Genomic DNA, 23,188 nt, shown 5'->3' with positions numbered 1-23,188 from the left:
ATACAAATAGTGCTTTGTACAAGACTGAACTCATTAGCTCGTCCCCCAATCACTTATATCTGTCTCTGTGTCTATGTGTCTGTCCGGGTCGTACCTTTTTAACATTTGAGTTTGATCATCACAATTTCACCAAAGCTTTTCTATAATAATATGGAGAAGATAAATTAATAATTTTGTCAAAGGGTCAAAGGTCAGCATCACATAAAATCGTCAATTTTCATCCGATTGACCTGACAGTTCAATTTACCATTTGGGTTTTGTCATCAAATTTTAACAAGACTTTATTATGAGAATATGGATAAAGCAAATTAATAATTTCGTCAAAAGGTCAAAGGTCAGCGTCATACAAAAGTCAATTTTCATCTGAATGACCTAAAATTTTAAGAATTTGCATATTGGGTCACATAATTAGTTCACCAATCAAAAGCTAGAAGAAGAAGCAGAACGACAATAACAACAGCAATAGGCATTTTAAGGCCATTTCCCCTGCTAGAGCGGGGGTTAGCCTTGCGGTCCCCATAACAATCTTCTCCATTTTACCCTATTTTCAAAATCAAAAGCGAGAACCTGAATATTTATTTTAGATCAAAAGGTCAAGGCTGCATAAAATTGCCAATTTTCATTTTGGATTAAAAAAAACTATTTTCGTCATGTTTAGCTGATGAAAGAAGAAGACGTCTGAATACAAACGGACAGAGACAGGCTTTGCATTTTCAGATGCTATCTAGTTTATTTTTTAATTGACGAGCTGAACCATACTTTTAATAACAATACAGACCATTGATGCTGCTGAAGCTATTTCTTTACAGGGGTTAGGCTGCTTGGTTTGATTGTGCTGGGTGGTTTGATTGTGCTGGGTGGTTTGATTGTGCTGGGTGGTTTGATTGTGCTGCTTGGTTTGATTGTGCTGCTTGGTTTGATTGTGCTGCTTGGTTTGATTGTGCTGGGTGATTTGATTGTGCTGGGTGGTTTGATTGTGCTGGGTGGTGTGATTGTGCTGGGTGGTTTGATTGTGCTGGGTGGTTTGATTGTGGTGGGTGGTTTGATTGTGCTGCTTGGTTTGATTGTGCTGGGTGCTTTGATTGTGCTGAGTGGTTTGGTTGTGCTGGGTGGTTTGATTGTGCTGGGTGGTTTGATTGTGCTGGGTGGTTTGATTGTTCTGGGTGGTTTGATTGTGCTGGGTGGTTTGATTGTGCTGGGTGGTTTGATTGTGCTGGGTGGTTTGATTGTGCTGGGTGGTTTGATTGTGCTGGGTGGTTTGATTGTGCTGGGTGGTTTGATTGTGCTGGGTGGTTTGATTGTGCTGGGTGGTTTGATTGTGCTGGGTGGTTTGATTGTGCTGGTTGGTTTGATTGTGCTGGGTGGTTGGATTGTGCTGGGTGGTTGGATTGTGCTGGGTGGTTGGATTGTGCTGGGTGGTTTGATTGTGCTGGGTGGTTTGATTGTGCTGGGTGGTTGGATTGTGCTGCTTGGTTTGATTGTGCTGCTTGGTTTGATTGTGCTGCTTGGTTTGATTGTGCTGCTTGGTTTGATTGTGCTGGGTGGTTTGATTGTGCTGGGTGGTTTGATTGTGCTGGGTGGTTTGGTTGTGCTGGGTGGTTTGATTGTGTTGGGTGGTTTGATTGTGCTGGGTGGTTTGATTGTGCTGGGTGGTTTGATTGTGCTGGGTGGTTTGATTGTGCTGGGTGGTTTGGTTGTGCTGGGTGGTTTGATTGTGCTGCTTGGTTTGATTGTGCTTGGTAGTTTGATTGTGCTGCTTGGTTTGATTGTGCTGCTTGGTTTGATTGCGCTGGGTGGTTTGTTTGTGCTGCTTGGTTTGATTGTGCTGGGTGGTTTGATTGTGCTGGGTGGTTTGATTGTGCTGGGTGGGTTGATTGTGCTGGGTGGGTTGATTGTGCTGGGTGGTTTGATTGTGCTGGGTGGTTTGATTGTGCTGCTTGGTTTGATTGTGCTGCTTGGTTTGATTGTGCTGCTTGGTTTGATTGTGCTGCTTGGTTTGATTGTGCTGGGTGGTTTGATTGTGCTGGGTGGTTTGATTGTGCTGCTTGGTTTGATTGTGCTGCTTGGTTTGATTGTGCTGCTTGGTTTGATTGTGCTGCTTGGTTTGATTGTGCTGCTTGGTTTGATTGTGCTGGGTGGTTTGATTGTGCTGGGTGGTTTGATTGTGCTGCGTGGTTTGATTGTGCTGCTTGGTTTGATTGTGCTGGGTGGTTTGATTGTGCTGGGTGGTTTGATTGTGCTGGTTGGTTTGATTGTGCTGCTTGGTTTGATTGTGCTGGGTGGTTTGATTGTGCTGGGTGGTTTGATTGTGCTGGGTGGTTTGATTGTGCTGGGTGGTTTGATTGTGCTGCTTGGTTTGATTGTGCTGGGTGGTTTGTGCTGGGTGGTTTGATTTGTGCTGGGTGGTTTGGTTGTGCTGCTTGGTTTGATTGTGTTGGGTGGTTTGATTGTGCTGCTTGGTTTGATTGTGCTGGGTGGTTTGATTGTGCTGCTTGGTTTGATTGTGCTGCTTGGTTTGATTGTGCTGGGTGGTTTGATTGTGCTGCTTGGTTTGATTGTGCTGGGTGGTTTGATTGTGCTGGGTGGTTTGATTGTGCTGCTTGGTTTGATTGTGCTGGGTGGTTTGATTGTGCTGGGTGGTTTGATTGTGCTGGGTGGTTTGATTGTGCTGGGTGGTTTGATTGTGCTGGGTGGTTTGATTGTGCTGGGTGGTTTGATTGTGCTGGGTGGTTTGATTGTGCTGAGTGGTTTGATTGTGCTGGGTGGTTTGATTGTGCTGGGTGGTTTGATTGTGCTGGGTGGTTTGATTGTGCTGGTTGGTTTGATTGTGCTGGGTGGTTGGATTGTGCTGGGTGGTTGGATTGTGCTGGGTGGTTGGATTGTGCTGGGTGGTTTGATTGTGCTGGGTGGTTTGATTGTGCTGGGTGGTTGGATTGTGCTGCTTGGTTTGATTGTGCTGCTTGGTTTGATTGTGCTGCTTGGTTTGATTGTGCTGCTTGGTTTGATTGTGCTGGGTGGTTTGATTGTGCTGGGTGGTTTGATTGTGCTGGGTGGTTTGGTTGTGCTGGGTGGTTTGATTGTGTTGGGTGGTTTGATTGTGCTGGGTGGTTTGATTGTGCTGGGTGGTTTGATTGTGCTGGGTGGTTTGATTGTGCTGGGTGGTTTGGTTGTGCTGGGTGGTTTGATTGTGCTGCTTGGTTTGATTGTGCTTGGTAGTTTGATTGTGCTGCTTGGTTTGATTGTGCTGCTTGGTTTGATTGCGCTGGGTGGTTTGTTTGTGCTGCTTGGTTTGATTGTGCTGGGTGGTTTGATTGTGCTGGGTGGTTTGATTGTGCTGGGTGGGTTGATTGTGCTGGGTGGGTTGATTGTGCTGGGTGGTTTGATTGTGCTGGGTGGTTTGATTGTGCTGCTTGGTTTGATTGTGCTGCTTGGTTTGATTGTGCTGCTTGGTTTGATTGTGCTGCTTGGTTTGATTGTGCTGCTTGGTTTGATTGTGCTGGGTGGTTTGATTGTGCTGGGTGGTTTGATTGTGCTGCTTGGTTTGATTGTGCTGCTTGGTTTGATTGTGCTGCTTGGTTTGATTGTGCTGCTTGGTTTGATTGTGCTGGGTGGTTTGATTGTGCTGGGTGGTTTGATTGTGCTGCGTGGTTTGATTGTGCTGCTTGGTTTGATTGTGCTGGGTGGTTTGATTGTGCTGGGTGGTTTGATTGTGCTGGTTGGTTTGATTGTGCTGCTTGGTTTGATTGTGCTGGGTGGTTTGATTGTGTTGGGTGGTTTGATTGTGCTGGGTGGTTTGATTGTGCTGGGTGGTTTGATTGTGCTGCTTGGTTTGATTGTGCTGGGTGGTTTGTGCTGGGTGGTTTGATTTGTGCTGGGTGGTTTGGTTGTGCTGCTTGGTTTGATTGTGTTGGGTGGTTTGATTGTGCTGCTTGGTTTGATTGTGCTGGGTGGTTTGATTGTGCTGCTTGGTTTGATTGTGCTGCTTGGTTTGATTGTGCTGGGTGGTTTGATTGTGCTGCTTGGTTTGATTGTGCTGGGTGGTTTGATTGTGCTGGGTGGTTTGATTGTGCTGCTTGGTTTGATTGTGCTGGGTGGTTTGATTGTGCTGGGTGGTTTGATTGTGCTGCTTGGTTTGATTGTGCTGGGTGGTTTGATTGTGCTGGGTGGTTTGATTGTGCTGGGTGGTTTGATTGTGCTGCTTGGTTTGATTGTGCTGGGTGGTTTGATTATGCTGGGTGGTTTGATTGTGCTGGGTGGTTTGATTGTGCTGGGTGGTTTGATTGTGCTGGGTGGTTTGATTGTGCTGCTGGGTTTGATTGTGCTGCTTGGTTTGATTGTGCTGGGTGGTTTGATTATGCTGGGTGGTTTGATTGTGCTGGGTGGTTTGATTGTGCTGGGTGGTTTGATTGTGCTGCTTGGTTTGATTGTGCTGGGTGGTTTGATTGTGCTGGGTGGTTTGATTGTGCTGGGTGGTTTGATTGTGCTGGGTGGTTTGATTGTGCTACTTGGTTTGATTGTGCTGGGTGGTTTGATTGTGCTGGGTGGTTTGATTGTGCTGGGTGGTTTGATTGTGCTGGGTGGTTTGATTGTGCTGGGTGGTTTGATTGTGCTGGGTGGTTTGGTTGTGCTGCTTGGTTTGATTGTGCTGCTTGATTTGATTGTGCTGCTTGATTTGATTGTACTGCTTGGTTTGATTGTGCTGGGTGGTTTGATTGTGCTGGGTGGTTTGATTGTGCTGGGTGGTTTGATTGTGCTGCTTGATTTGATTGTGCTGGGTGGTTTGATTATGCTGGGTGGTTTGATTGTGCTGGGTGGTTCGATTGTGCTGGGTGGTTTGATTGTGCTGCTTGGTTTGATTGTGCTGCTTGGTTTGATTGTGCTGGGTGGTTTGATTGTGCTGGGTGGTTTGATTGTGCTGGGTGGTTTGATTGTGCTGCTTGGTTTGATTGTGCTGGGTGGTTTGATTGTGCTGGGTGGTTTGATTGTGCTGCTTGGTTTGATTGTGCTGGGTGGTTTGATTGTGCTGCTTGGTTTGATTGTGCTGGGTGGTTTGATTGTGCTGGGTGGTTTGATTGTGCTACTTGGTTTGATTGTGCTGCTTGGTTTGATTGTGCTGGGTGGTTTGATTGTGCTGGGTGGTTTGATTGTGCTGGGTGGTTTGATTGTGCTGGGTGGTTTGATTGTGCTGGGTGGTTTGATTGTGCTGGGTGGTTTGATTGTGCTGGGTGGTTTGATTGTGCTGCTTGATTTGATATTGCTGGGTGGTTTGATTGTGCTGCTTGGTTTGATTGTGCTGCTTGGTTTGATTGTGCTGCTTGGTTTGATTGTGCTGGGTGGTTTGATTGTGCTGCTTGGTTTGATTGTGCTGCTTGGTTTGATTGTGCTGCTTGGTTTGATTGTGCTGGGTGGTTTGATTGTGCTGGGTGGTTTGATTGTGCTGCTTGGTTTGATTGTGCTGCTTGGTTTGATTGTGCTACTTGGTTTGATTGTGCTGGGTGGTTTGATTGTGCTGGGTGGTTTGATTGTGCTGGGTGGTTTGATTGTGCTGCTTGGTTTGATTGTGCTGGGTGGTTTGATTGTGCTGGGTGGTTTGATTGTGATGGGTGGTTTGATTGTGCTGGGTGGTTTGATTGTGCTGCTTGGTTTGATTGTGCTGGGTGGTTTGATTGTGCTGGGTGGTTTGATTGTGCTGGGTGGTTTGATTGTGCTGGGTGGTTTGATTGTGCTGCTTGATTTGATATTGCTGGGTGGTTTGATTGTGCTGCTTGGTTTGATTGTGCTGCTTGGTTTGATTGTGCTGCTTGGTTTGATTGTGCTGCTTGGTTTGATTGTGCTGGGTGGTTTGATTGTGCTGGGTGGTTTGATTGTGCTGCTTGGTTTGATTGTGCTGGGTGGTTTGATTGTGCTGCTCGGTTTGATTGTGCTGGGTGGTTTGATTGTGCTGCTTGGTTTGATTGTGCTGGGTGGTTTGATTGTGCTGGGTGGTTTGATTGTGCTGCTTGGTTTGATTGTGCTGGGTGGTTTGATTGTGCTGCTTGGTTTGATTGTGCTGCTTGGTTTGATTGTGCTGCTTGGTTTGATTGTGCTGGGTGGTTTGATTGTGCTGCTTGGTTTGATTGTGCTGCTTGGTTTGATTGTGCTGCTTGGTTTGATTGTGCTGCTCGGTTTGATTGTGCTGGGTGGTTTGATTGTGCTGGGTGGTTTGATTGTGCTGGGTGGTTTGATTGTGCTGGGTGGTTTGATTGTGCTGCTTGGTTTGATTGTGCTGCTTGGTTTGATTGTGCTGCTTGGTTTGATTGTGCTGCTTGGTTTGATTGTGCTGGGTGGTTTGATTGTGCTGGGTGGTTTGATTGTGCTGCTTGGTTTGATTGTGCTGCTTAGTTTGATTGTGCTGCTTGGTTTGATTGTGCTGCTTGGTTTGATTGTGCTGGGTGGTTTGATTGTGCTGGGTGGTTTGATTGTGCTGCTTGGTTTGATTGTGCTGGGTGGTTTGATTGTGCTGCTTGGTTTGATTGTGCTGGGTGGTTTGATTGTGCTGGTTGGTTTGATTGTGCTGCTTGGTTTGATTGTGCTGGGTGGTTTGATTGTGCTGGGTGGTTTGATTGTGCTGGGTGGTTTGATTGTGCTGGGTGGTTTGATTGTGCTGCTTGGTTTGATTGTGCTGGGTGGTTTGTGCTGGGTGGTTTGATTTGTGCTGGGTGGTTTGGTTGTGCTGCTTGGTTTGATTGTGTTGGGTGGTTTGATTGTGCTGCTTGGTTTGATTGTGCTGGGTGGTTTGATTGTGCTGCTTGGTTTGATTGTGCTGCTTGGTTTGATTGTGCTGGGTGGTTTGATTGTGCTGTTTGGTTTGATTGTGCTGGGTGGTTTGATTGTGCTGGGTGGTTTGATTGTGCTGCTTGGTTTAATTGTGCTGGGTGGTTTGATTGTGCTGGGTGGTTTGATTGTGCTGGGTGGTTTGATTGTGCTGCTTGGTTTGATTGTGCTGGGTGGTTTGATTGTGCTGGGTGGTTTGATTGTGCTGCTTGGTTTGATTGTGCTGGGTGGTTTGATTATGCTGGGTGGTTTGATTGTGCTGGGTGGTTTGATTGTGCTGGGTGGTTTGATTGTGCTGCTTGGTTTGATTGTGCTGCTTGGTTTGATTGTGCTGGGTGGTTTGATTATGCTGGGTGGTTTGATTGTGCTGGGTGGTTTGATTGTGCTGGGTGGTTTGATTGTGCTGCTTGGTTTGATTGTGCTGGGTGGTTTGATTGTGCTGGGTGGTTTGATTGTGCTGGGTGGTTTGATTGTGCTGGGTGGTTTGATTGTGCTGGGTGGTTTGATTGTGCTACTTGGTTTGATTGTGCTGGGTGGTTTGATTGTGCTGAGTGGTTTGATTGTGCTGGGTGGTTTGATTGTGCTGGGTGGTTTGATTGTGCTGGGTGGTTTGGTTGTGCTGCTTGGTTTGATTGTGCTGCTTGATTTGATTGTGCTGCTTGATTTGATTGTACTGCTTGGTTTGATTGTGCTGGGTGGTTTGATTGTGCTGGGTGGTTTGATTGTGCTGGGTGGTTTGATTGTGCTGCTTGATTTGATTGTGCTGGGTGGTTTGATTATGCTGGGTGGTTTGATTGTGCTGGGTGGTTTGATTGTGCTGGGTGGTTTGATTGTGCTGCTTGGTTTGATTGTGCTGCTTGGTTTGATTGTGCTGGGTGGTTTGATTGTGCTGGGTGGTTTGATTGTGCTGGGTGGTTTGATTGTGCTGGGTGGTTTGATTGTGCTGGGTGGTTTGATTGTGCTGCTTGGTTTGATTGTGCTGGGTGGTTTGATTGTGCTGGGTGGTTTGATTGTGCTGGGTGGTTTGATTGTGCTGCTTGGTTTGATTGTGCTGGGTGGTTTGATTGTGCTGCTTGTTTTGATTGTGCTGGGTGGTTTGATTGTGCTGGGTGGTTTGATTGTGCTACTTGGTTTGATTGTGCTGCTTGGTTTGATTGTGCTGGGTGGTTTGATTGTGCTGGGTGGTTTGATTGTGCTGGGTGGTTTGATTGTGCTGGGTGGTTTGATTGTGCTGGGTGGTTTGATTGTGCTGGGTGGTTTGATTGTGCTGGGTGGTTTGATTGTGCTGCTTGATTTGATATTGCTGGGTGGTTTGATTGTACTGGGTGGTTTGATTGTGCTGGGTGGTTTGATTGTGCTGCTTGGTTTGATTGTGCTGCTTGGTTTGATTGTGCTGCTTGGTTTGATTGTGCTGCTTGGTTTGATTGTGCTGGGTGGTTTGATTGTGCTGCTTGGTTTGATTGTGCTGCTTGGTTTGATTGTGCTGCTTGGTTTGATTGTGCTGCTTGGTTTGATTGTGCTGGGTGGTTTGATTGTGCTGGGTGGTTTGATTGTGCTGCTTGGTTTGATTGTGCTGGGTGGTTTGATTGTGCTGCTTGGTTTGATTGTGCTGGGTGGTTTGATTGTGCTGGTTGGTTTGATTGTGCTGCTTGGTTTGATTGTGCTGGGTGGTTTGATTGTGCTGGGTGGTTTGATTGTGCTGGGTGGTTTGATTGTGCTGGGTGGTTTGATTGTGCTGCTTGGTTTGATTGTGCTGGGTGGTTTGTGCTGGGTGGTTTGATTTGTGCTGGGTGGTTTGGTTGTGCTGCTTGGTTTGATTGTGTTGGGTGGTTTGATTGTGCTGCTTGGTTTGATTGTGCTGGGTGGTTTGATTGTGCTGCTTGGTTTGATTGTGCTGCTTGGTTTGATTGTGCTGGGTGGTTTGATTGTGCTGCTTGGTTTGATTGTGCTGGGTGGTTTGATTGTGCTGGGTGGTTTGATTGTGCTGCTTGGTTTGATTGTGCTGGGTGGTTTGATTGTGCTGGGTGGTTTGATTGTGCTGGGTGGTTTGATTGTGCTGCTTGGTTTGATTGTGCTGGGTGGTTTGATTGTGCTGGGTGGTTTGATTGTGCTGCTTGGTTTGATTGTGCTGGGTGGTTTGATTATGCTGGGTGGTTTGATTGTGCTGGGTGGTTTGATTGTGCTGGGTGGTTTGATTGTGCTGGGTGGTTTGATTGTGCTGGGTGGTTTGATTGTGCTGCTTGGTTTGATTGTGCTGCTTGGTTTGATTGTGCTGGGTGGTTTGATTATGCTGGGTGGTTTGATTGTGCTGGGTGGTTTGATTGTGCTGGGTGGTTTGATTGTGCTGCTTGGTTTGATTGTGCTGGGTGGTTTGATTGTGCTGGGTGGTTTGATTGTGCTGGGTGGTTTGATTGTGCTGGGTGGTTTGATTGTGCTGGGTGGTTTGATTGTGCTACTTGGTTTGGTTGTGCTGGGTGGTTTGATTGTGCTGGGTGGTTTGATTGTGCTGGGTGGTTTGATTGTGCTGGGTGGTTTGGTTGTGCTGCTTGGTTTGATTGTGCTGCTTGATTTGATTGTGCTGCTTGATTTGATTGTACTGCTTGGTTTGATTGTGCTGGGTGGTTTGATTGTGCTGGGTGGTTTGATTGTGCTGGGTGGTTTGATTGTGCTGCTTGATTTGATTGTGCTGGGTGGTTTGATTATGCTGGGTGGTTTGATTGTGCTGGGTGGTTTGATTGTGCTGGGTGGTTTGATTGTGCTGCTTGGTTTGATTGTGCTGCTTGGTTTGATTGTGCTGGGTGGTTTGATTGTGCTGGGTGGTTTGATTGTGCTGGGTGGTTTGATTGTGCTGGGTGGTTTGATTGTGCTGCTTGGTTTGATTGTGCTGGGTGGTTTGATTGTGCTGGGTGGTTTGATTGTGCTGGGTGGTTTGATTGTGCTGCTTGGTTTGATTGTGCTGGGTGGTTTGATTGTGCTGCTTGGTTTGATTGTGCTGGGTGGTTTGATTGTGCTGGGTGGTTTGATTGTGCTACTTGGTTTGATTGTGCTGCTTGGTTTGATTGTGCTGGGTGGTTTGATTGTGCTGGGTGGTTTGATTGTGCTGGGTGGTTTGATTGTGCTGGGTGGTTTGATTGTGCTGGGTGGTTTGATTGTGCTGGGTGGTTTGATTGTGCTGGGTGGTTTGATTGTGCTGCTTGGTTTGATATTGCTGGGTGGTTTGATATTGCTGGGTGGTTTGATTGTGCTGCTTGGTTTGATTGTGCTGCTTGGTTTGATTGTGCTGCTTGGTTTGATTGTGCTGGGTGGTTTGATTGTGCTGCTTGGTTTGATTGTGCTGCTTGGTTTGATTGTGCTGGGTGGTTTGATTGTGCTGGGTGGTTTGATTGTGCTGGGTGGTTTGATTGTGCTGCTTGGTTTGATTGTGCTGCTTGGTTTGATTGTGCTACTTGGTTTGATTGTGCTTGGTGGTTTGATTGTGCTGCTTGGTTTGATTGTGCTACTTGGTTTGATTGTGCTGGGTGGTTTGATTGTGCTGGGTGGTTTGATTGTGCTGCTTGGTTTGATTGTGCTGGGTGGTTTGATTGTGCTGGGTGGTTTGATTGTGATGGGTGGTTTGATTGTGCTGGGTGGTTTGATTGTGCTGCTTGGTTTGATTGTGCTGGGTGGTTTGATTGTGCTGGGTGGTTTTATTGTGCTGGGTGGTTTGATTGTGCTGGGTGGTTTGATTGTGCTGCTTGATTTGATATTGCTGGGTGGTTTGATTGTGCTGCTTGGTTTGATTGTGCTGCTTGGTTTGATTGTGCTGCTTGGTTTGATTGTGCTGCTTGGTTTGATTGTGCTGCTTGGTTTGATTGTGCTGGGTGGTTTGATTGTGCTGGGTGGTTTGATTGTGCTGCTTGGTTTGATTGTGCTGGGTGGTTTGATTGTGCTGCTCGGTTTGATTGTGCTGGGTGGTTTGATTGTGCTGGGTGGTTTGATTGTGCTGCTTGGTTTGATTGTGCTGGGTGGTTTGATTGTGCTGGGTGGTTTGATTGTGCTGCTTGGTTTGATTGTGCTGGGTGGTTTGATTGTGCTGCTTGGTTTGATTGTGCTGCTTGGTTTGATTGTGCTGCTTGGTTTGATTGTGCTGGGTGGTTTGATTGTGCTGCTTGGTTTGATTGTGCTGCTTGGTTTGATTGTGCTGCTTGGTTTGATTGTGCTGCTCGGTTTGATTGTGCTGGGTGGTTTGATTGTGCTGGGTGGTTTGATTGTGCTGGGTGGTTTGATTGTGCTGGGTGGTTTCATTGTGCTGCTTGGTTTGATTGTGCTGGGTGGTTTGATTGTGCTGGGTGGTTTGATTGTGCTGCTTGGTTTGATTGTGCTGCTTGGTTTGATTGTGCTGCTTGGTTTGATTGTGCTGCTTGGTTTGATTGTGCTGCTCGGTTTGATTGTGCTGGGTGGTTTGATTGTGCTGGGTGGTTTGATTGTGCTGGGTGGTTTGATTGTGCTGGGTGGTTTCATTGTGCTGCTTGGTTTGATTGTGCTGGGTGGTTTGATTGTGCTGGGTGGTTTGATTGTGCTGCTTGGTTTGATTGTGCTGCTTGGTTTGATTGTGCTGCTTGGTTTGATTGTGCTGCTTGGTTTGATTGTGCTGCTCGGTTTGATTGTGCTGGGTGGTTTGATTGTGCTGCTTGGTTTGATTGTGCTGGGTGGTTTGATTGTGCTGCTTGGTTTGATTGTGCTGCTTGGTTTGATTGTGCTGCTCGGTTTGATTGTGCTGGGTGGTTTGATTGTGCTGGGTGGTTTGATTGTGCTGGGTGGTTTGATTGTGCTGCTTGGTTTGATTGTGCTGGGTGGTTTGATTGTGCTGGGTGGTTTGATTGTGCTGGGTGGTTTGATTGTGCTGGGTGGTTTGATTGTGCTGGGTGGTTTGATTGTGCTGGGTGGTTTGATTGTGCTGGGTGGTTTGATTGTGCTGCTTGGTTTGATTGTGCTGGGTGGTTTGATTGTGCTGCTTGGTTTGATTGTGCTGCTTGGTTTGATTGTGCTGGGTGGTTTGATTGTGCTGGGTGGTTTGATTGTGCTGGGTGGTTTGATTGTGCTGGGTGGTTTGATTGTGCTGCTTGGTTTGATTGTGCTGGGTGGTTTGATTGTGCTGGGTGGTTTGATTGTGCTGCTTGGTTTGATTGTGCTGGGTGGTTTGATTGTGCTGGGTGGTTTGATTGTGCTGGGTGGTTTGATTGTGCTGGGTGGTTTGATTGTGCTGGGTGGTTTGATTGTGCTGGGTGGTTTGATTGTGCTGGGTGGTTTGATTGTGCTGCTTGGTTTGATTGTGCTGGGTGGTTTGATTGTGCTGCTTGGTTTGATTGTGCTGCTTGGTTTGATTGTGCTGGGTGGTTTGATTGTGCTGGGTGGTTTGATTGTGCTGGGTGGTTTGATTGTGCTGGGTGGTTTGATTGTGCTGCTTGGTTTGATTGTGCTGGGTGGTTTGATTGTGCTGCTTGGTTTGATTGTGCTGGGTGGTTTGATTGTGCTGGGTGGTTTGATTGTGCTACTTGGTTTGATTGTGCTGCTTGGTTTGATTGTGCTGGGTGGTTTGATTGTGCTGGGTGGTTTGATTGTGCTGGGTGGTTTGATTGTGCTGGGTGGTTTGATTGTGCTGGGTGGTTTGATTGTGCTGGGTGGTTTGATTGTGCTGGGTGGTTTGATTGTGCTGCTTGATTTGATATTGCTGGGTGGTTTGATTGTGCTGCTTGGTTTGATTGTGCTGCTTGGTTTGATTGTGCTAGGTGGTTTGATTGTGATGGGTGGTTTGATTGTGCTGGGTGGTTTGATTGTGCTGCTTGGTTTGATTGTGCTGGGTGGTTTGATTGTGCTGGGTGGTTTGATTGTGCTGGGTGGTTTGATTGTGCTGGGTGGTTTGATTGTGCTGGGTGGTTTGATTGTGCTGCTTGGTTTGATTGTGCTGGGTGGTTTGATTGTGCTGCTTGGTTTGATTGTGCTGGGTGGTTTGATTGTGCTGCTTGGTTTGATTGTGCTGCTTGGTTTGATTGTGCTGCTCGGTTTGATTGTGCTGGGTGGTTTGCCATTGCCTTCCCAGGAGTCAGTTATAGCAGGAATTTGTAATTTGTTCAAAGTGCCAGAGAAAGCTCATCTACTCATCACAAAGGACACTGGGATCTTTAACATCTACAAACAAATGCCAACAATCAGGACACCCAGTTTAAGGCCCATCCCAGGGATGGAGCACACATTGATATGCAGTCTTGTTCTGCCTGTGAAACACCAAGATGGCAGTTTATACCTGAGCTGAGATTCTAACCGAGACTATACAGCTCAGATCAGGGTGTCTTCCGTTAATGTGTTTCAATAATGTTAATGTCCACAACGTCTTTCGTTAATAGTATGCCAGTTATTGCTGGCACCCTGAACAAATTACAATTCCTCCCCAAATCATCTCCAGTCGAATGTCAGGCCTGAGCAGTTAATTGGGGAACGACTTGGACCAATAACGTTGATCGGTCAAACCCAAAAGGAGAGAATGATTGGGGCCGCTGACTAGGTAATAGGGCTCAATCGGACTCGTGGATCAGCTTGTACATAACATACGCCCTTTGCACAGTCTTGTTCCAAATGTGCAATACGTTCTTCTGGCACAGCCCTTTATTTAGGCGGTGAATAGGCAACAGGCCACTGGTTCGATCGATCTCAAAAATAAAATAAAAATAACCCGGTTTATGTATACGAAGCAAAATAATGTGAACTGCGTATGTGCATATATAATATACATCGTGGTTATACAGCTTGGATTATTCTGTTTCCACCCTCCCCTCTTCCTCTCAAGAAATTGCTAAGATGGGTGAAATTTTTAATTTCAAAACTTGATGTCATCAAACGAAACTTCACGAAACACACCTTCAGGATGCACTGAGAAACCCTAAACGTTTTACGCTTCCTCGGTCAAATGCTCTTGAAGGAGAAGGTGAAACATGCATACCGTACTGACTTTCCCTTCACTACATCTCGATTACAAGGACATTCGTGGAGACATGACACATCGAGCGACAATGTGCGAATGAAGAATGAAATGTTTTCCACATTCATGAGGGTACATCGGTCTCCGTAAACCATGAAGCTCGTTACAGATGTTCGTCCGTTGCCGTGTCGTTTCCAGCCATGAGCAGCACACGATTCCCAGCCGTCCATGAATTTCCCATTCTCAATGGAATGTTTTGGGCTTTATGAAGAGGGAAGTTTTTCACTCCATATTTACCTCCGCCACCAAAGGTGGATGAAGTTTATGTTTTCACCCCTGTATGTCTGTCCGTTTGTCTGTCCGTTTGTCTGTTTGTGAACAAAATATCTCAAAAAGTTGGGAACGGATTTGACGAAATTTGGCGGAGATGTAGCGTATGTGACGAGGACGAAACGATTAGATTTTGGTGAAGATCTGGATTCGGATCCGGCTACTGCTATTTTTTTAGTGATTCTTCACCATTGGGAGATCGGGCCAAAAACGATGCATAGCAGGATATCTCAAAAAGTTATGGATGGATTTGGACGAAATTTGTTGAAGAGGTTGGGTGTCTGACAAGGAAGAATCGATTAATTTTTGGTGAAGATCTGAATATGGATTCGGATATGAGAATTATTTAATTATTTAAGTGATTCTTCACCATTGGGAGATCGGGCCAAAAACGATGCATAGCAGGATATCTCAAAAAGTTATGGATGGATTTGGACGAAATTTGTTGAAGAGGTTGGGTGTCTGACAAGGAAGAATCGATTAATTTTTGGTGAAGATCTGAATATGGATTCGGATATGAGAATTATTTAATTATTTAAGTGATTCTTCACCATTGGGAGATCGGGCCAAAAACGATGCATAGCAGGACATCTCAAAAAGTTATGGATGGATTTGGACGAAATTTGTTGAAGAGGTTGGGTGCCTGACAAGGAAGAATCGATTAATTTTTGGTGAAGATCTGAATATGGAGTCGGATATGAGAATTATTTAATTCTTTAAGTGATTATTCACCATTGGGAGATAGGGCCAAAAACTATACATAGCAGGATATCTCAAAAAGTTATGGGCGAATTTGGACGAAACCTGTTGGACAGGTTTTGTGTCTGACAAGGAAGAATCGATTCAATTTTGGTGAAGATCTGAATATGGATTCGGATATGAGAATTATTTAATTCTTTAATTGATTCTTCACGATTGGGAGATAGGGCCAAAAACGATACTTAGCGGGATATCTCAAAAAGTTGTGGACGGCTTTTGACGAAATTTGTTGGGGAGGTTGGGTGCGTGACAAGGAAGAATCGATTAAGTTTTGGTGAAGATCTGAATATGGATTAGGCTGGTAGAATTTTTTAAGTGATTCTTCACCATTGAGTGATATGGCCAACCAGGTGGAGGTATGCTCTCGACTGAATGCCGTTCTCGTTTATTGTGTGCTTGAAATATTTTTTCGAATAAAGGAATGTTCCTGCTTGGTAATAGGACGGATTGTGTTTAAAAATAGGGTACCACGGACGACTTTTTACATTGAATGTTAGTTACACCCGATCGGTTGACATGAGGATGTGTTGAAAAGTAATGCCTCCTCTTCTTTTTCTCCAAAACGGGTAAAGATATTCGAATGAAACAAAGCGCAGTCCGCACATTATTTCTTCCCGCTACTGAGTGCGATGTTTCGTGATTCTTACACGAGAGGTCTCAGTGAGTGAGTGCTACGTTAGTCAAGACGGCAGAGGGGAGCAGGACATTGTCAGTGCTGAGAAGCATGAAATGCTGCAGATGAGAGTTGCGATGACTGACTGGAGGTGACATTTGGGTAGAACATTACGATCTTGAGAGGAAGAGACGGTCAACGGAGTACCGCAACAAACGATCGGAGATTCGTTTGTTCCGTCAAATTTTTATCTCTTCCCCAAACTTCAGGAAAACCTTCGCGGGGGAAAACGTTTTTCTTCCGATGATGATGTCAGGGCCACTGTGAAGCGCCGGTTAAGTCAGCACGATGCACAGGTCTATTGTGATGACATCACGAAAGTACTTGAACGTTGGTAGAAATGTGTGGAATGTAGTGATAATGATGTTGAGAAATAAATTTGCACCATGGTAGAATAAAGATTGATGTTTGTATCCTGCTTTGTTTCGTTCGAATATCTTTACCTTTACCTGTTTTGGAGAAGAGGAAAAGGAGGTTTTACGTGTGAGTGTATACCATATATATGTATATATATATATATATATATGTATATATATATATATATATATATATATATATATATATATATATATATATATATATATATATATATATGTAGTGCCTGTCCTGTGTTGTCACTGAACTACTCCCTCAAACTTTTGGGAAATCGAACCAAACTTCCGGTTTGCACCTACCTCTCCCGTGTGTATGTCCTAAGGGTATTTTTTTCAAATTATTTTAAAACAAAAACTTTATATTTTAGAATTTTTTTTCAACCTAAATATATATGAATGAATTATCGTTTTAAGGCCATTTTTTCCCGATAGGGTGGGGGTTAGCCTTACGGGCCCCATGACCTCATGGTTCCGTGTTTGAGGCAATGTTTTTATGGCCGGATGCCCTTACTGACGCCAACCCTTAGTCGCCTCTTACGATGCACCTATTCTAAATCTGGGTACACACCGGGATCATTCACCCCAGCAAGCTGGTGCTCAATTTGTCGACCTCGGAAGGATGACAGGCTGAGTCAACCCCCCTGGTGTTAATTCAGCAATCGACCGGGATTCAAACTCAGGATCCTAGGATCCCAAGCCGGCACCCTGACCGCTAAGCCAACACCAGGCTTCATTTAGGAGGCTTCTTCTAAATCTTCAACTTAAATAACTTATAAAAATGTCATATTATAAATAAATTTGTGCAAAAGAAATGTTTGCATTACAAGTGCTGTAAATGATGACAACACATATATCAGGGTGCGAGTATATATATATAGATAGATATATATATATATATATATATATATATATATATATATATATATATACTGTATATATATATTGTTGCGGTTTTGAGAACCCCTCACTTGTAAATACTTGTAAATAATTCTCTTCATTTAATAAGGTCGCACCCATAGTTAGTCCACAAGCAACACGTAGGACACCATAGGACTTTAGTTATTTCCTTAATATGTGTTTCAGATAAGGCTGTGTTCCCAATAGTTGAATCTGCGTTGTATTATTTAAATAAGATAGGTCCTTTTCTATTCCATTCATTTTGCAGCATGACTCTCTCCAAATTCTATTACGCGCCTTTTGTTAGCAGCATTCGCTGCCTCGCTGAGCTTCCGCCCAAGCGCTGCCATTACGCACGCGGTCAAGCTTGGAGAAGAAGGGGGCGGAGCGCCCAGAACGAGGCGTGGCCCTGTTAGCTAACCAACCAGGGCTGAGGTGAGCTCACCGGTGGGCGGAGTGTGAGAGTCCGCGGCTTGATTTCAAAGCGCACTATATAAGTGCAAGCGTGGCGCCTTTACACAGAGAAGTGCTGAGAGGCGGAGGTGCTAAGAGAGAGAGAAGAGAGAGACTTGGGGTGCTCGCATTGCTGCAATAGGCTGTGGCCCTCTAGACCCCTATTGTTGCCGGTTGTTGAGCTAGTTTGTACCAGATGCGCGAGGAATCATTAAGCGGCGCTGAACACCTGAGAAGCTGAGTAAGGAGGTCACGAGCGGAGAACTGCGCATAGGACTACCCCCCCCCCCCCCCCCCCGCCATATAGAAGGTCCGATTGCGCGCCATTGACACGCAAGCTGCCTCCCATTCTTCAGCCTGGACCGGAGCCGGACCTCAATGCCCTACCATCTGCCTGGACCTTCCTCCCCTACCCTCTGCCGGGACCTTCCTCCCCTACCACTACCCTCCCGTGGAAGTCTGTCTGTTTGTCCTGGGGTTAAGTAAGACTGTATAGATAAGCTTGCTCTGTGTTCTGCTTCTTCTTCTTGTACATTCTTCCCTTTCGTTTCCTCTTCTTTGGTTGTTGTAATAAATCCTTTGTTCTTCCTTACCTTTTGGTTTCCTCTCCATTCGATCGTCTTCGTCCTTTCTCTCCATTGAGTACCTGTGGCACGATTTGGAAAACCGCTCAGGATCGGGTTTAGTCCTTTGTTAATGGCTCAGGCTTCGGATTGCTAAACCGCTCGGCAATTTCCATCTTGTCCACGGTCCGAGTGGGAGTTATCTCCCTGCTTTGCGGTCGGATTGGCACTCAGGTATTTGGGACTCCATTGACCAATCACCCTGGCCAATCTCGACCGGAAAGGAGCGTTATAATTTCCAGGATCGGGGGACGGCCAGCTTAAAAGACAAGGGGATTAATCCCCCCTTGGTAAAGGGAGCACGGATCCCGAATCCGCAACAATATATATATATATATATATATATATATATATATATATATATATATATATATATATATATATATATATATATATATATATATATATATATATATATATATTGTGGATTTGAGAATCCTGTGTTTTTTTGTGTAAATATCACCCTCTAAGTAGTGTAATGATTCCTTGTAAATATCCGTTTTGTGTTAGTGGGGCGGCTTAGCCCAAATATTCAAAAGAATTGTGCATTTTGTGATACAAGCACCAAATTTGGCACAAATGTACATTAATATGTTGCGAACATTTTCAGATATTGGGCCACTTGAAATTGCGTAATTTTTTTTTTTAAATTTTTTCAAATTTCGTAATTTCAAATTTTTCGGGTGACACCGTCACAATTTCGGTCTTCGAGGCCGGCCGATAGGCAAAGTGTGACCGGAAGGGACGAGGTTCTCCTGACCACGTGGCCCTCGATCTGGGAAGCGAGAGGCGTTCCATTAGTGGACGCGCCCCTCACGCCCGACTTTTGGGCGGCCCCGGCAGGCCGTTTGTTTTGACGTTCCGTGACAGGCCCCGCACCCCCACCTCCGGGCCGACCGGAAGCTTGTGCTGAGTACATCATACCTGAACAACTCAGTGAGGCAGAACACAGCAGTGCACACCAGGGTGACCCCTTCAGTGCATAAACCAATTAACCTGTCCACTGCAGGGCATATAGAAATGAAGTTATTTTCTGCATATAATAATAATATAAGTTCAGTTCTATATAACAATTTCTGTTATCACCACTACCACTACAACTACCACTACTACAAGCTTTGTCTGGAATTTTGTGGACTAACAGACAAACAGACATACAGACAAGCTGGGATCAAAACATTACCTCCTTCCACCATTGAGTGTAGAGGTAAACATCATGGAAATTATATCATGCCCTAGATTTAATTCATGCTTACCCCTGTATTTGCTTCACTGGTTCACAAGGTCTTTTGCATACATGTAATTCAGACTCTCGTCTTCATTGCTGACCACACAATGTTCGCAACATATTAATGTACATTTGTGCCAAATTTGGTGCTTGTATCACAAAATGCACAATTCTTTTGAATATTTGGGCTAAGCCGCCCCACTATATCGGCCGGCCTCGAAGACCGAAATTGTGACGGTGTCACCCGAAAAATTTGAAATTACGAAATTTGAAAAAATTTGAAAAAAAAAATTACGGAATTTCAAGTGGCCCAATATCTGAAAATGTTCGCAACATATTAATGTACATTTGTGCCAAATTTGGTGCTTGTATCACAAAATGCACAACAGGTTTGCTATGCTGCTACACTAGTGTAAAGGTTAAAGGTCGTCCTCTTAGTTAGTCCATATACATGCACGTAGGCCACCATATACCCTTCTAAATAGTTATTTCCTTATTATGTGTATTAGTTTAAGGCTGTGTTTCCCATTAGTTGACTCTGCATTGAATCAAATTGAAATAAGGTAGAATCTCCTGTCAAGTGCAAAGCCTCCATTGCCAACTGCATTGCCGCCATTGAACACGCGGCCAGCTCGGAGAAGAAAGGCGCGTCTCCGCACGTCATCATAGATGGGAGGAGTGAGCCAGCCCCGATCAACCAACCAAGGATGAGGGGTTTGGCTTGAGAGGGCGGAGAAAGAACGATCGGGGAGGTTCGCGAAGATTCGAGGGTGTGGCCTATATAATCCGTTACGCGACGCCCCCACCACCAGATGCGTCAGAGAGTTGGAAGTCCACCGAGAGTTGTTGTTGAGTTCAGCACAGCAGTCCACCGGGAGAGAGTTGAGTGGTTGTTGTTGAGTTCAGTGGAGGAGGAGCAGTGGTTGTTGTGGAGGAGGAGCAGTGGTTGTTGTTGAGAGTTCAGTGGAGGAGGAGCAACAAAGTCAAGCTCAGTGGAGGAGTGAGCACTGCGAAAGTTAAGGAACAAACCGCAGCTTCGAGACCTCCGTAATCCGCCCCCCCCCCCTCCCCCCTGTGACACGCAGCTTCGACCCGCTGCTACGAAGAAACGCCGCCGTGCGAACGAGATTGAGAAGGGTCGGCGGCCGCTCACCTCGAGCCTTGTCATTTACACGAACCGGACCCGCATCCTTCCAGCTCTGTGGACCTCCTGAACCTTCCTCCCCTTCCAGCCATTCGTGCCATTCATCCCTATCATCATCCCCCCGTGTAAGTCTGATTGTCGTCCGTCTTTTATGTTGTCCTGGGGGTTAAGTAAGACTGAATAGGTAAGTTAGTATTGCACTGTGTCTTCTGGTCCTTCCATCTTTCTGTCTTTATTTTCGTATCTTTCCTTCTCCTTTACTCTTTCCTTCTCTGCCTTCCTACTTGGTTCCATTAATTGTGTAAATACTAGTAATAAATTATATTTGTTTTTCCTTACCTTCTGGTTTCCTCACATCCGTTCGTCCTTGTCTTTTCCCAATTGAATACCTGTGGCACGATTTGGCCAACGTTAAGAATCGGGTCTAGTTACTTGCTAATGGTTCGTGCCGCGGCTGCTAATCCGCTCGGCAATTAACATCTTGTCCGCGGTCGCGAACGGGGTTGCTCACCTGCCTCCCTGGAGGGAGCTGCGCAACTTCAGGGCTCACGTCGGTCAGTCATAGACGAGGGGATTAATCCCCCCTCGATAAGAGGGAAAGAGGCCGACGTAGAGATCCGTAACAATATATATCAGGTGTATCATATATATACGCGTAAATATATATATATATATATATATATATATATATATATATATATATATATATATATATATATATATATATATATATTGTTGTGGATATGAGAATTGTGTTTTTTTATTGTGTAGTACATTGTAAAATATCACCCTCCTTCCTCCAGTTGTGTATAAAGGTCAAAGTGCATCCCGTAATTAGGTCATAATTGCACCGATATATCAGGTGTATGTATATCAGGTGTATCATATATATATATATATCAGGTGTATCATTTATATATATATATATATATATATATACATATATATATATATATATATATATACATACATATATCAGGTGTATCGTATATATATATATACATATATATATATATATATTGTTGTAGGTGACGGGTCGCGCCTCCTGGCACGGCCGTCCCACGGGTGCAACGCCGGCTGGTTCGACACAGATCTCGGGTTACGCGCCTCTATCGCGATACCAAATTACACCTGTGCCTTGCCAGTTGGGGAGACACCCGTCGCTACAGGTTGGGTTTTGTCAGAGACCGAGCGAAGTCTGCCGCAACCTGTAGCCAGCCAGCTTGGTTTTAATTACAAATCGAGCGGATTGCTCTTCAATGCGACACAGATGAATGCAGTGCGGCAACTTCCATACGAATCAACCAGATTTAATGGGGGAACATTAGGGTACACAAAACAAGCAAGGCGTTCACGATAACATTATAATTCAACTATGAGTAATAACCCGCTCTTATCTAGGGAGCTACAATTAAGGGTTTCGCGGGGTGACCCTAACGAGATAAACCTTAGGCCTGGACAACATTCATACAAGACAGGGGGGTACTTGGTGGTGTTGATGGATGAGAGGTGAAGATGTGAAAAGGGCGAATGCAGCTCGTAACAAGCCGATGTCGCCGGATTCGAAGGCCCCGCTTGGGCCTGCTGTCTGCCAAATGGCGGCCCGCCCTCTTATCGGCCACGCATCAAGCGTCGCGAAATGGCGGCCACCCGCTCTCCTTATCGGCCACGCGATCAGCACGATTGTCGAACTCCCTTCTTCCGAGAGAGAGAGAACTCCGTTATTCTCACTCGCCTTGGTGGTTCTCGTTCTTCCGGTTGCACTCGCTTTCAACCCAACCGTTCGTTTAACACGCGCTAATGGCGCGTCTGGTTCCCTCTCTCCGCTCGATGTTCAACACCGTGTACAGTAGCGCCATCGATGCCCGGCGCTTTTCCGTTTCTCCCGCTCAACCACGCGCGGAGAGAGCTCTCCGGCGGGAACCCGCCGCGAAGGCCTGTCCACACGCCATCCGCGCATGCGTATGCGTATCTTTTCCACCTCCTCCCTCGCCCGTGCTCAGCGACTCCTCGAAGCGCCGCTTCCGGTTTTTGACGGCGCTTGTCGTTTTTGCCCGCTCAATCGCGCTTTCTCACGTCAATCCATTGCCTCGATCATGGCATTGCAACCGAGGCCGGTCTTAATGGAACTTGCACCTTGTTTGATTGTCAAGATGTAATTAAAAGGGAACCGTCTCTTGTACACCACCAATGCACCACACAAAACAGCCTGCTACACCTTCCGACACAAAACTACCATCCCAGTACAGACGATCTATGGTAAACATACATCTAAGAGGGGACCTGAACTAATTCTATATTTAATAAACCACTAAGGGCCATTTCCGCAACACTACCCCCACCTTTCTCCCGAGGCTCTCCCGAGCCTCCACTAGGGGCAGCCCGCGGGAATGGCCCTGTCTAACGTACAGCACAAATCTCCCATTTACTCTAACCCACAACATTGCAAGCACTTAACTCCAAGAAGCAAAGTATCCGTAAGATTGGCATGTCCCTATCCTAGTGTGTCGGATCACTAATCTAACAAACACATCCACACTCTATGCACAATACTTAACATTCTAATTATGCATTTGCGCAGGAGGGCATTCAATGTTACTTTCAACACCAATATTCACATCGGAGCAAGACATTCAGAGTTTCAAAGCTTCTTGACGTGTTTGCTCCTTCACGCCTCCTCCCGGCAGTGTTGTGTCTTCACCCCAGAGGGGTTTCCTTACTTCGTGGCCTTATTGGCCTCTCACCAGGTGAGTTCAGTCGGCCCAGTGGCCTAATCTCACAAAGAGTCCTTCGGCCCACTGAGCCCACAAGACGGCATGAATCTTCGGCTGCAACAGCCCGCAAAAGCACTTTGGCCTCCATGGCCCACAAAAATGCTTCGGCCCACATGGCACACAAAAATGCTCCGGTCACATGGCCCACAACCGAGCAGCAGCAGG

The 23,188-nt window shown here is 45.7% G+C and overlaps 1 protein-coding gene across 1 annotated transcript in view; it reads right to left on the bottom strand.

Annotated features, from left to right (window-relative positions):
• LOC144891279 (homeobox protein MSX-1-like) overlaps positions 1–23,188 on the bottom strand; it is a 60,853-nt gene that overhangs the window by 14,166 nt on the left and 23,499 nt on the right. The gene's annotated exons all lie outside the window — the stretch shown is intronic.

Source organism: Myxine glutinosa, chromosome 3 (genome assembly GCF_964187855.1).
Source record: "Myxine glutinosa chromosome 3, kmMyxGlut1.1, whole genome shotgun sequence".
NCBI lineage: Eukaryota > Metazoa > Chordata > Myxini > Myxiniformes > Myxinidae > Myxine > Myxine glutinosa.
Note: the sequence above shows the minus strand (reverse complement) of the source record. Positions and strands in the feature narration are given on the sequence as shown.